This window comes from Procambarus clarkii, chromosome 76 (genome assembly GCF_040958095.1).
Source record: "Procambarus clarkii isolate CNS0578487 chromosome 76, FALCON_Pclarkii_2.0, whole genome shotgun sequence".
NCBI classification, from domain to species: Eukaryota; Metazoa; Arthropoda; class Malacostraca; order Decapoda; family Cambaridae; genus Procambarus; species Procambarus clarkii.
In genome coordinates, this window is record NC_091225.1 from 14800572 (window position 1) to 14811311 (window position 10740).

At 32.7% G+C, this 10740-nt stretch overlaps 1 long non-coding RNA gene across 3 annotated transcripts; it reads right to left on the reverse strand.

The window, feature by feature from the left end:
* Window positions 1-2632: 2632 nt before the first annotated feature.
* On the reverse strand, window positions 2633-10172 carry LOC138357090 (uncharacterized). 3 transcript variants are annotated; one of them, XR_011224760.1, is made up of 5 exons: window positions 9701-10172; window positions 9294-9379; window positions 8006-8226; window positions 7709-7882; window positions 2633-5555 (listed from the first exon to the last, which is right to left on the reverse strand). It is a non-coding gene; the product is annotated as an uncharacterized lncRNA (long non-coding RNA). The 3 variants fall into 3 exon arrangements; XR_011224759.1 differs by lacking the exon at window positions 7709-7882 and having other exon boundaries at window positions 9696-10171; XR_011224758.1 differs by lacking the exon at window positions 7709-7882 and having other exon boundaries at window positions 9701-10170.
* Window positions 10173-10740: the final 568 nt, after the last annotated feature.

Consider the following 10740-nt stretch of genomic DNA (forward strand, 5'->3'; position numbering starts at 1 on the left):
ATTCTTCAATATTGAAGAATATTGTTCAATATTATTCTTCAATATTGAAGAATATTCTTCAATAATAATAATATTGAAGAATATTCTTCAATAATAATAATATTGAAGAATATTCTTAAATATTAAAGAATATTCTTCAATATTATTATTATTGAAGAATATTCTTCAATATTATTATTATTGAAGAATATTCTTCAATATTGAAGAATAATATTGAACAATATTCTTCAATATTGAAGAATAATATTGAAGAATATTCTTCAATATTGAAGAATATTCTTCAATATTGAAGAATAATATTCTTCAATATTATTATTATTGAAGAATAATATTGAAGAATAATATTTAAGAATATTCTTCAATATTATTATTATTGAAGAATATTCTTCAATATTATTATTATTGAAGAATATTCTTCAATATTGAAGAATAATATTGAACAATATTCTTCAATATTGAAGAATAATATTGAAGAATATTCTTCAATATTGGAGAATATTCTTCAATATTGAAGAATATTCTTAAATATTATTCTTCAATATTGAAGAATATTCTTCAATATTAAAGAATATTCTTTAATATTGAAGAATATTCTTTAATATTGAAGAATATTCTTTAATATTGAAGAATAATCTTCAATATTGAAGAATATTCTTCAATATTATATTGAAGAATATTCTTCAATATTGAAGAATATTCTTCAATATTGAAGAATATTCTTCAATATAATATTGAAGAATATTCTTCAATATAGAAGAATATTCTTCAATATTGAAGAATAATATTGAATATTCTTCAATATTGAAGAATATTCTTCAATATTGAAGAATATTCTTCAATATTGAAGAATAATATTGAAGAATATTCTTCAATATTATTATTATTGAAGAATATTCTTCAATATTATTATTATTGAAGAATATTCTTCAATATTGAAGAATAATATTGAAGAATATTCTTCAATATTGAAGAATAATATTGAAGAATATTCTTCAATATTGGAGAATATTCTTAAATATTATTCTTCAATATTGAAGAATATTCTTCAATATTAAAGAATATTCTTCAATATTGAAGAATATTCTTCAATATAATATTGAAGAATATTCTTCAATATTGAAGAATATTCTTCAATATTGAAGAATAATATTGAAGAATATTCTTCAATATAGAAGAATATTCTTCAATATTGAAGAATAATATTCTTCAATATTATTATTATTGAAGAATAATATTGAAGAATATTCTTCAATATTGAAGAATAATATTGAAGAATATTCTTCAATATTGGAGAATATTCTTAAATATTATTCTTCAATATTGAAGAATATTCTTCAATATTAAAGAATATTCTTCAATATTGAAGAATATTCTTCAATATAATATTGAAGAATATTCTTCAATATTGAAGAATATTCTTCAATATTGAAGAATAATATTGAAGAATATTCTTCAATATAGAAGAATATTCTTCAATATTGAAGAATAATATTCTTCAATATTATTATTATTGAAGAATAATATTGAAGAATATTCTTCAATATTGAAGAATAATATTGAAGAATATTCTTCAATATTGAAGAATATTCTCCAATATTGAAAAATATTCTTCAATATTGAAGAATATTCTTCAATATTGAAGAATAATATTTAAGAATATTCTTCAATATTGAAGAATATTCTTCAATATTGAAGAATAATATTTAAGAATATTCTTCAATATTAGTATTATTGAAGAATATTCTTCAATATTATTATTATTGAAGAATATTCTTCAATATTGAAGAATAATATTGAACAATATTCAATATTGAAGAATAATATTTAAGAATATTCTTCAATATTGAAGAATAATATTGAATATTCTTCAATATTGAAGAATATTCTTCAATATTGAAGAATATTCTTCAATATTGAAGAATAATATTTAAGAATATTCTTCAATATTATTATTGAAGAATATTCTTCAATATTGAAGAATAATATTGAAGAATATTCTTCAATATTGGAGAATATTCTCCAATATTATTATTCAATATTGAAGAATATTCTTCAATATTAAAGAATATTCTTCAATATTGAAGAATATTCTCCAATATTGAAGAATATTCTTAAATATTATTCTTCAATATTGAAGAATATTCTTCAATATTAAAGAATATTCTTCAATATTAAAGAATATTCTTCAATATTGAAGAATATTCTTCAATATAATATTGAAGAATAATATTTAAGAATATTCTTCAATATTATAGAATATTCTTCAATATTGACGATTATTCTTCATAACTCAATATACCTAAATATTCTTCATTATTATTCCTCCAAACTATATTTCTTATTACTATGAAGAATGAAATTAAGAGTATTATTCAATGTTTAATATTAAAATAGTGTTGAAAATGATTTTTTGTCTATCATATTTAATGTTTATTATTAGAGTTTACAAATGGAGGTATCTTTTTCGGAAAACAACCTCAGAAACGTCTTCAATGATAGTTTTGTGGAAAATGAAAACCTTTCAATTTCCATCAAAGCACGTTTATATATAATACACTATATACATACGTACATATCACCGGTAACTAAGACAACACAACAGGTTGTTAACAAAAATATACACAAAACAACCTTCAATTCAATTGTATTTATTATTCTCTCAATAAACGTATCTCAAAGGAATACAGTAGTTTAGGGTATTTCTACTCCCCCTCTACTTGCACAACCTCAAGGGGGGTGGGGGTGGCGCCGCACACATTCAGTGACTACAAATACACAATACAACAATCCTGTTTAATATAGTAGGCACAGCATATAAATGTTAAACTCTTGCCCCACATTTCTTCTAGCTCCGAGGTACAGTGTATCATAATGATATCACACATCAAAACAATTTGAACTGGTACACTACTTATCAATAACTATACAAACTTACATATTGTTGGGTCAAGTTATTTATTAACCTTCATGTATGTTATTTCAGACAATTTCACTAAATAATAGTCAACTACTCACTAGTACCTCAGGAAATTTCTACCCCTTCAAGCCGCACAATTTCACTCAGTACAAATACAACAATCCAATTTAACAATTCACGTTAATATACTCTTACATACTACTATATTAGTGTACATCAACCACACTCAATTTAAACACATTAACGCTTAAACATAATATTCTCCTCCAACCTACCCCTTAAGGGTACTGCTGAAATTAGTTTCTAAGAGGAGGGGGGGGACATTTCCGGAAGCTAACTGGGCAAGTGTCATTAATGGATAAAGCAAGGCTGATACCCTGTGGGGAGAACTCTGACACGGAACACTGCCACAGGGCAAAGGAGTGACTAGAGGGGAAAGGAAGAGAAAACCATCTTCCAGGAAACTAGTCGCTAGCGAACTAAGGTAACTACCAACCAGACCACAACTTTACCGGGAAAAACACACAAAAATAAACAATTTTCAATAAAGGTTGGTGGGGGGGGGGGGGGGGGGGAGGAACAGTTACCGTATCTGAGTCAAGCCCACAAGTTATTCCAGGGGGAAGGATCTAGCAAGCAATAATTCATTTCCAACTATTCAAATAAATTAATAATATAAAACAACCAAACAATGATTTTTATGACCACTATGTATATATTATCAAATCAATATACAAATCAAACAATATTTCAAATATAATAAACACGTCTTAACGCCCAACATGCTTGCGTCCGGATTGACAAATTATAAGGATGCTAACCGAGTCCGTTACAGTGATCTCCAGTGTATGTTGCCCTCCGAAACATGTTACAGCTCAATAGTAACCCTAACAAACTGCCTTAAGAGCCGTGAATCAGTTTAGTGTCAATGAGCATCTGCGAGCACCAGTAACACAGCTTTAAGATCTCGGGATCTAAACTGAAATGGACACCAGGAACGCTACGGATCCGTATTTGTAACACGTATCCATAAAGCCGACGCCTGCAAGGCCGCATATTTATATGACCATTATCAATATAATACCTGAATAACATCGCCGGCTTAACTATCACACTAACAACGTTGGCTGCAGAGCACGCTTACAACAAACTACGTTTCATTTCCTTCACGCACCCTATGTATCCAAAACATTGACATCCTACCATACCATACCTTTCCTATCAATATACATCTTCTACACTACATCTTCCATATTTTTACTATATTTCCTTCTTTTTATGCTATTTCGGTATATATAGTTTTACTTTCACCTATGTATTTATGCTTTTATATATATCTATACCTATCATATATAAACACATTATCAAAGTTACTATATTTACACTACTATTAACATATAACCTACGTCCATATATTTCTCCTAAAATCATTCCTCCATATTAATCTCTTTCACTACCTGTCATAATTACATTTCAAAACTATAATACACATTTACATCAGTTCAATCTCATCATTGGCAATTTACACACACACCTTTAAAACATTAACTTTTCAACATCAATTTCCTATAATCAACTATCATTTCTGCCTTTCATTACAAATTATTTTAACATTCTATAAAATTCCTATTTTCACATTTATTTTACTTTATATACATTACCATACATTCCTCTTACATGATCATTTTCTATTCTACATATCCTCAATCTACATTTTCACACTATCAACTCAACCCCTGCTGCTTAAATACCACACAAACGGCTCAAACACTTCATCCTGGACGTAATGTCAACAAAACTCACATGACATCAAACATACAAACTCAACATAATAAAATACAAACAACACAACTATACACTAATCAAACAACCTCCATAACAATAACCAACGTAAAAACAACAATTAACACCCACAACATCCATCTCGACTTTCACACTCACACATAATGCCTAAAAACAACCCCCCACATAGGCAATCTCCATACACAGCAAAAACTCCTACTTTTTATTCTCAGTACCTAAAACATTCGTCTCTTTACAACTTTCATAATTACGTCATTTAAACACTGTTCTTAATCACTTATTATTATTTTACTTTACATTCAATTATAACCATCACACAATTCATTCATTTTATAATGTATACATTTACGTCATTTAATACACTAATTATTAACTCCCACAACATATTTACTATACACCTTCCATAACATTCTCTTCACACATTTTCAACAACTTCACCCAACATTTCTTTCAAAACAAACATTGTGCACACTCTTTCAACATATAATACTTAACTTCATTAAACACTCTACTAAATATTATACCAAAATATCACTACATTATCATCTCTCCTTAACACTTTCCCCTTACACGTAACAAATGATATTTAAACAACAGTTTCGATTCCAATCCATCTTCATTACTCGAATATTTTGGGTCACCATAAAACATTCTATTGTCCCTTCTTCGTATCTTTGCAATTATATACGCCTTTCTCTTCATATGCGTCGCATCATCCTTGTCTTCAACAATATTATTTCTTGCACATCACACTCTCCTTCAGTTCGACGTCACACTCCGCTGGCCTGCGGTCCCTCTACCAATCAACCACCATTATTACCATCTTCTCGCAAATCTAGAACATAATATGGGTATACATTATTATTACACTTACCACTAACTTTCTATCTTACCATACTAACACACCCCCCCCCCCCCAAACATTTAAATTAACTATTCCCATTTATTAATATACCATTCTTCAACCTATATACTATAATACATCACTTATCATTCATATCTATTCACTATACAATTCTTTATAACATTTAGAAATCATAACACTTTGTAGTATTTTAGTTTTAAAGAGAACATTCACGTAACACTCTCATTCAACATATATTTTATTATTTACCTATCGTTTCTATCACTTATATTCCCTACAATGCATATTTCATTTACTTATCACCACTACCTACAACTATGTATTCATTAATCATCTACTTCAACTACTTACTAATCATTCACCACACATCTACTGTCCTCTATGATCACACTAACGACCCGCCTTCTACGGCACTTCACCCACCCCTCAATTTCTGTCTATTTCTTTTTTATATACTATTAACAATTACATTCCCACACAACATTCATTCTATATCAACGACTCTGCACTACAACAAACTCAATACATCATTCTTTGGTACCTTCTATGCAACAAACTGCAACTTCTACATTCAACACTTGCACCTCTCTCCCTTAACTACCTACAAACGATGTTATCCACGTCTAAGCTACTCAAGCCTTTCACCTGCCGATTTTCATTATACCATTATTAACATTCATATACTACACATTTCCATTATCAACATTAGTAGTTCTAATACACAAACACTCTTCGAAAACTAGACGATCCCCAACACCACTATCAACAATTTTCAACACGCCCAAACTCTCACCCTATCGACAATTATTCACTACTCTGAACTTTCCAAAAACACACATTTTTGCCATAAATGAAACCATACAACCCTAACGATTTTACGAAACTATCATTTCTGTACATTTTACACACCTTAATGACTCGCATTTTAACGCTACTTGCTTTTCATTAAAACCACTCGACATGACCAATAACACCACTGTAGTAGTGCTCGAACTGCCAATTTTATTTCACCACAATATCAACATAACACCATCCAACAACAAATCCGTTATTCCACAACCCACACAATTATTGCATGCCCCAAATCTACTCCATCATTGAACAATGTTTCACTTAACCTATTTCCAACTCAATCACGTCAAACACTGCCTATCGTCATAAAGTCAATTTCATTAACTACAACTCTACAGTGACTGCCGCTTCAATATACACGACTCCCTTAAGCCAGGTACACTTGCCTTTCTGGCTACGTTAGTAATCATAAACTACTTAATTTAACACCTATGTAACGTACGCTTCAACACTAACTCCTTCAACTATGAGCTTTTCGCGCTCTTTACATGCGCGATTAACATTACGACTCATCCCCTATTTTCAGTTTCACAGTAACTTTATTAATCCCTACTTTGTCTTATTGCAACAATTTCTCACTCAAACATGACTCACTAAATGACATGTTCTATTATTAAACCATTTCCTAACTGTGTCAACGATCACGTTATATCAACAAAAATACAACACTAAAACACCATCTATTTCCACTTCACTAATACATTTCTCACAATATAAACTCATTTCCGGTCACATTTAACTTACCCTAACTACTCTCCGCCGCCTCAACGTGAAAATCAAACAACATATTTCACTCACATTTACTATGTAGTAAACGGCAAATACCTTAAACCTATCAACACAACAAGTCACCCAAACACCTCACACACTACCAAGTCTTGACGATAACTGAACTGCCAGCGTCTCCCTCTGGTCATCCACACAGCCCAGGGGTCATGACAATAGGCACGATATTACCTCAAACAAGGCAAAACTTTATGCTACAAATACCATTCATTCAATCATCCCTATACCATAACTTTAATGACAACGTGTACTTTGTTTCAGTAAACTATTTTATTGTAACTGCTCATTTCAATTCACATTTTTAAAATCTTACATCAAACCTGCATATGCAACGGCTTTTGGACCTCTTACACCATCAGAGGGGGGGAACCCACACCTAATATTTACTATGCTTCTCAACATTTCACTTTACAATCTATTTACAACTTAACCAAGCTACCATTCAAATATTACCAGCCGTAACTACGTATTTAATAACTACTTGCCTTAACATTTTGTTCTATCATGTCAAACTCAAGTAGCACATCTACCTCAACCCGCACATCTCCCACCAGCGTCTGCTCGGCTCCCACCGGTCGGACTCAAATCAGTCCAACACTGGTCCCATCACAACGTTTCTCTCCTCCACATTCTACTACTCATTTCACGAAACCCCTCACCTTAAAACAATTGCCACATTCAATAATAACCATGCAATTTCTAAAAGACATTTCACTTCATATTTATATTTTAGTACTCATTATGGGTCACGACTAAAATATCGACGTTTATATATACCTTACCTTGAGGTCCTTCCGGCCCTTAGCGTTCCCCCGGCCCGCTCGTCCACCAAGCCTTCTGGTTGCCGGACTCGTCAACCACGCTCTTGGACGCGGCTCCTCGCAGCCTGACCTATCAGTCACAGCCTGCTTCATCAGGTATCCTTGCCACGTGCTTATCCAATTCTCTCTTCAACACAGTCAAGGCTCGTCCACTTATGCATCCAAGAGGCTATATACGCCACCTGTAATATATTTTTTACCTTTAAAGTACCAAAGTGCCCATTCCATGATTGCCGGGAGGGGGAAATTGCTGTTGGCTATCCAACCGCACTATCAACACATTTTAAAGACACGGCCCGCGCGATTTCTAAGTCCAAACACTATCGACACTTATTCACTAGACTTAAGCACTTTCAAGAACCAACTGCATCCTCAAGCAAAAATAATTTGTCTACATCAAAAAATGCTAAATGACACTTTAAGGCTATAGTGTTTTCAATTAAAACACTCGCGATGATACCCGATATGGGCTGTAGTAGTGGTAAAACTGCCAATGGGGTATTTAACCACCCGTCAACCTCACAATACCCGCCAACTCCGCTATTCAAAAACAACAAGACACTTATCTATTCCATGCCGCAAATCTACTCCCTTTGTCTTAAAAAGAAATGTAACATCTAATTGCGACTAAATACCCTACACCACGGCCTATCCTCATCACGTACATTTTCTTACATTGTACTTATACAGTGGGTCACGATTAAATATACACTACTGCCTTACGCTATACTTGCCCTAGTGCCAACAGTAAGTCGTAAACTAGTTAATAAACTATTATGTCAGGTACGATTCAACACTTAAAGCACGTTATGAGCCTTTAAAAGTCTTTATATGCCATCTTATATTGCCTACTCATCCTGTCTATTCAATTTACCGTTTACGAGTCTTATTACTCAATACTTTGTTATTGTACCCACTTCTCCCTGCAACATGGAACACTCGCTAAATATTTACAGCTTAACCATTTTAACCTCATCGTTGACAAAGTTGATACAACTTTTCCTTTTTAAACAAACGGACGCTTTCAATTTATAATTCATTATCATTTCACAAACTCAACATTAACCCCTGCCAGACTACCTTCCTCTCAACAGTATTCAATTTCACTATCATAACTACTCTCGGCCCCCTAATACGATATTCAAACCAGACATTAACACACCTTTACTCTAGTAACGTTACCGAACTTACAACCTATCCCCACCCACCTATCTACGACAATTAGACCAAACACGATTCAGACACTTACTGCAAACTCTTCACTAACACTTAAGTTGACGCGTCTCGCTGTGCTCTTCCACAGCCAAGGGGTCCCACAAATCTATCCGGTATTACCTGCAACAAGCCAACAGTTATTGCATCCTACCAATAGAAATCATGCAATCATCCGTATACCATACCTTTCAAACTTCTTACCATAAACTATTTTCTCGGATGTACCTCATTTCAAATGCAACTCTTCAACCCATCTAACCTCAATAGTCAACTGCTGTGACAGCTCTTATCTGTGGGTTGCCGCCCCCCGCGCCAGATACTATTAACCACTTCAATCTCATTACATACAAAACTATGTGCTCCTCCAATAACTAAGTACGGTTTCGTAATAAAATATTACAATGCCTAACAAAATAACTAATAAACAACTACTTGCCTTACCACATATGATCCAGCTATCAGTAGCACATCTTCCTAACCAAACCATCTGCCACCAGCTTCTGCTCGGCTGCCAGAGGTCTCACGTAAATCATCGCTCCCATCACAACGTTAGTCTCCAAGATTCATACATCACCACTAGGCCAATTTCATGCGAGGCATCATATTACCACCATTACCTCATTCACTAACAATACACCTGAAAATAATTTTCATTCAGTATGTAATTAACATTTAATATTTCAGGACTAAAATATCTGCGTATACTCCCTCAAGAGGGTATATACGGCAGATTTTAATGTTTTTGGACCCTATGTATTCGCGTTTTGACGGTGTACAAATTCGGTGTAAGCTAGGGGTGTGTCAGCCCTAGCGACCCCAAAAGGGTAACGGGGTACCAGCTCAGAGTAACAACACGCCCTAACACTAACTTGTACACCAGTACTTTGCGAATACCAGGGTCAAAATAACGTTCCGTTGCTCCTCGCCGCGCAGGTCGACTCAACAGCCAATCACGTTCCAATTTTTCACTTGACGTCACATTCTCGCACGCTGTACTCTCATTGGTCGGCTCCTCCTAATTGCATACTCCAGTAATTCATCCACATTATTTACTGACACTTAAATATGTATACCCATTGTATGAGAAACATACATATACCTAATGTATGTGAAACAATCTTTTACATTACATTCACAATTGATGACTTTCCATTAATTATTACGAAATAAGTACTATTATAATTATTAAATATTAACAATACTTATTCAAGCTGTAAGTACAGAACAACACAGTACATTATAGCACATTAAACTTAAGTAGCCTAATATACATTGTACTAGTCTCCAGTACACTACTATACATTACAGTACACTAACATACGATGCGCAACAGCAAAGGGCTCAGTACTCTACAGTACAATACACAACAGGACAGTACCGTATACTACACTACACTACAGTCAAGTGCAGTACAGTACACTACAAACTACAGTACCATAAACTACACTAGAGTAAAGGGTACAGCACCTTACCGACCAATA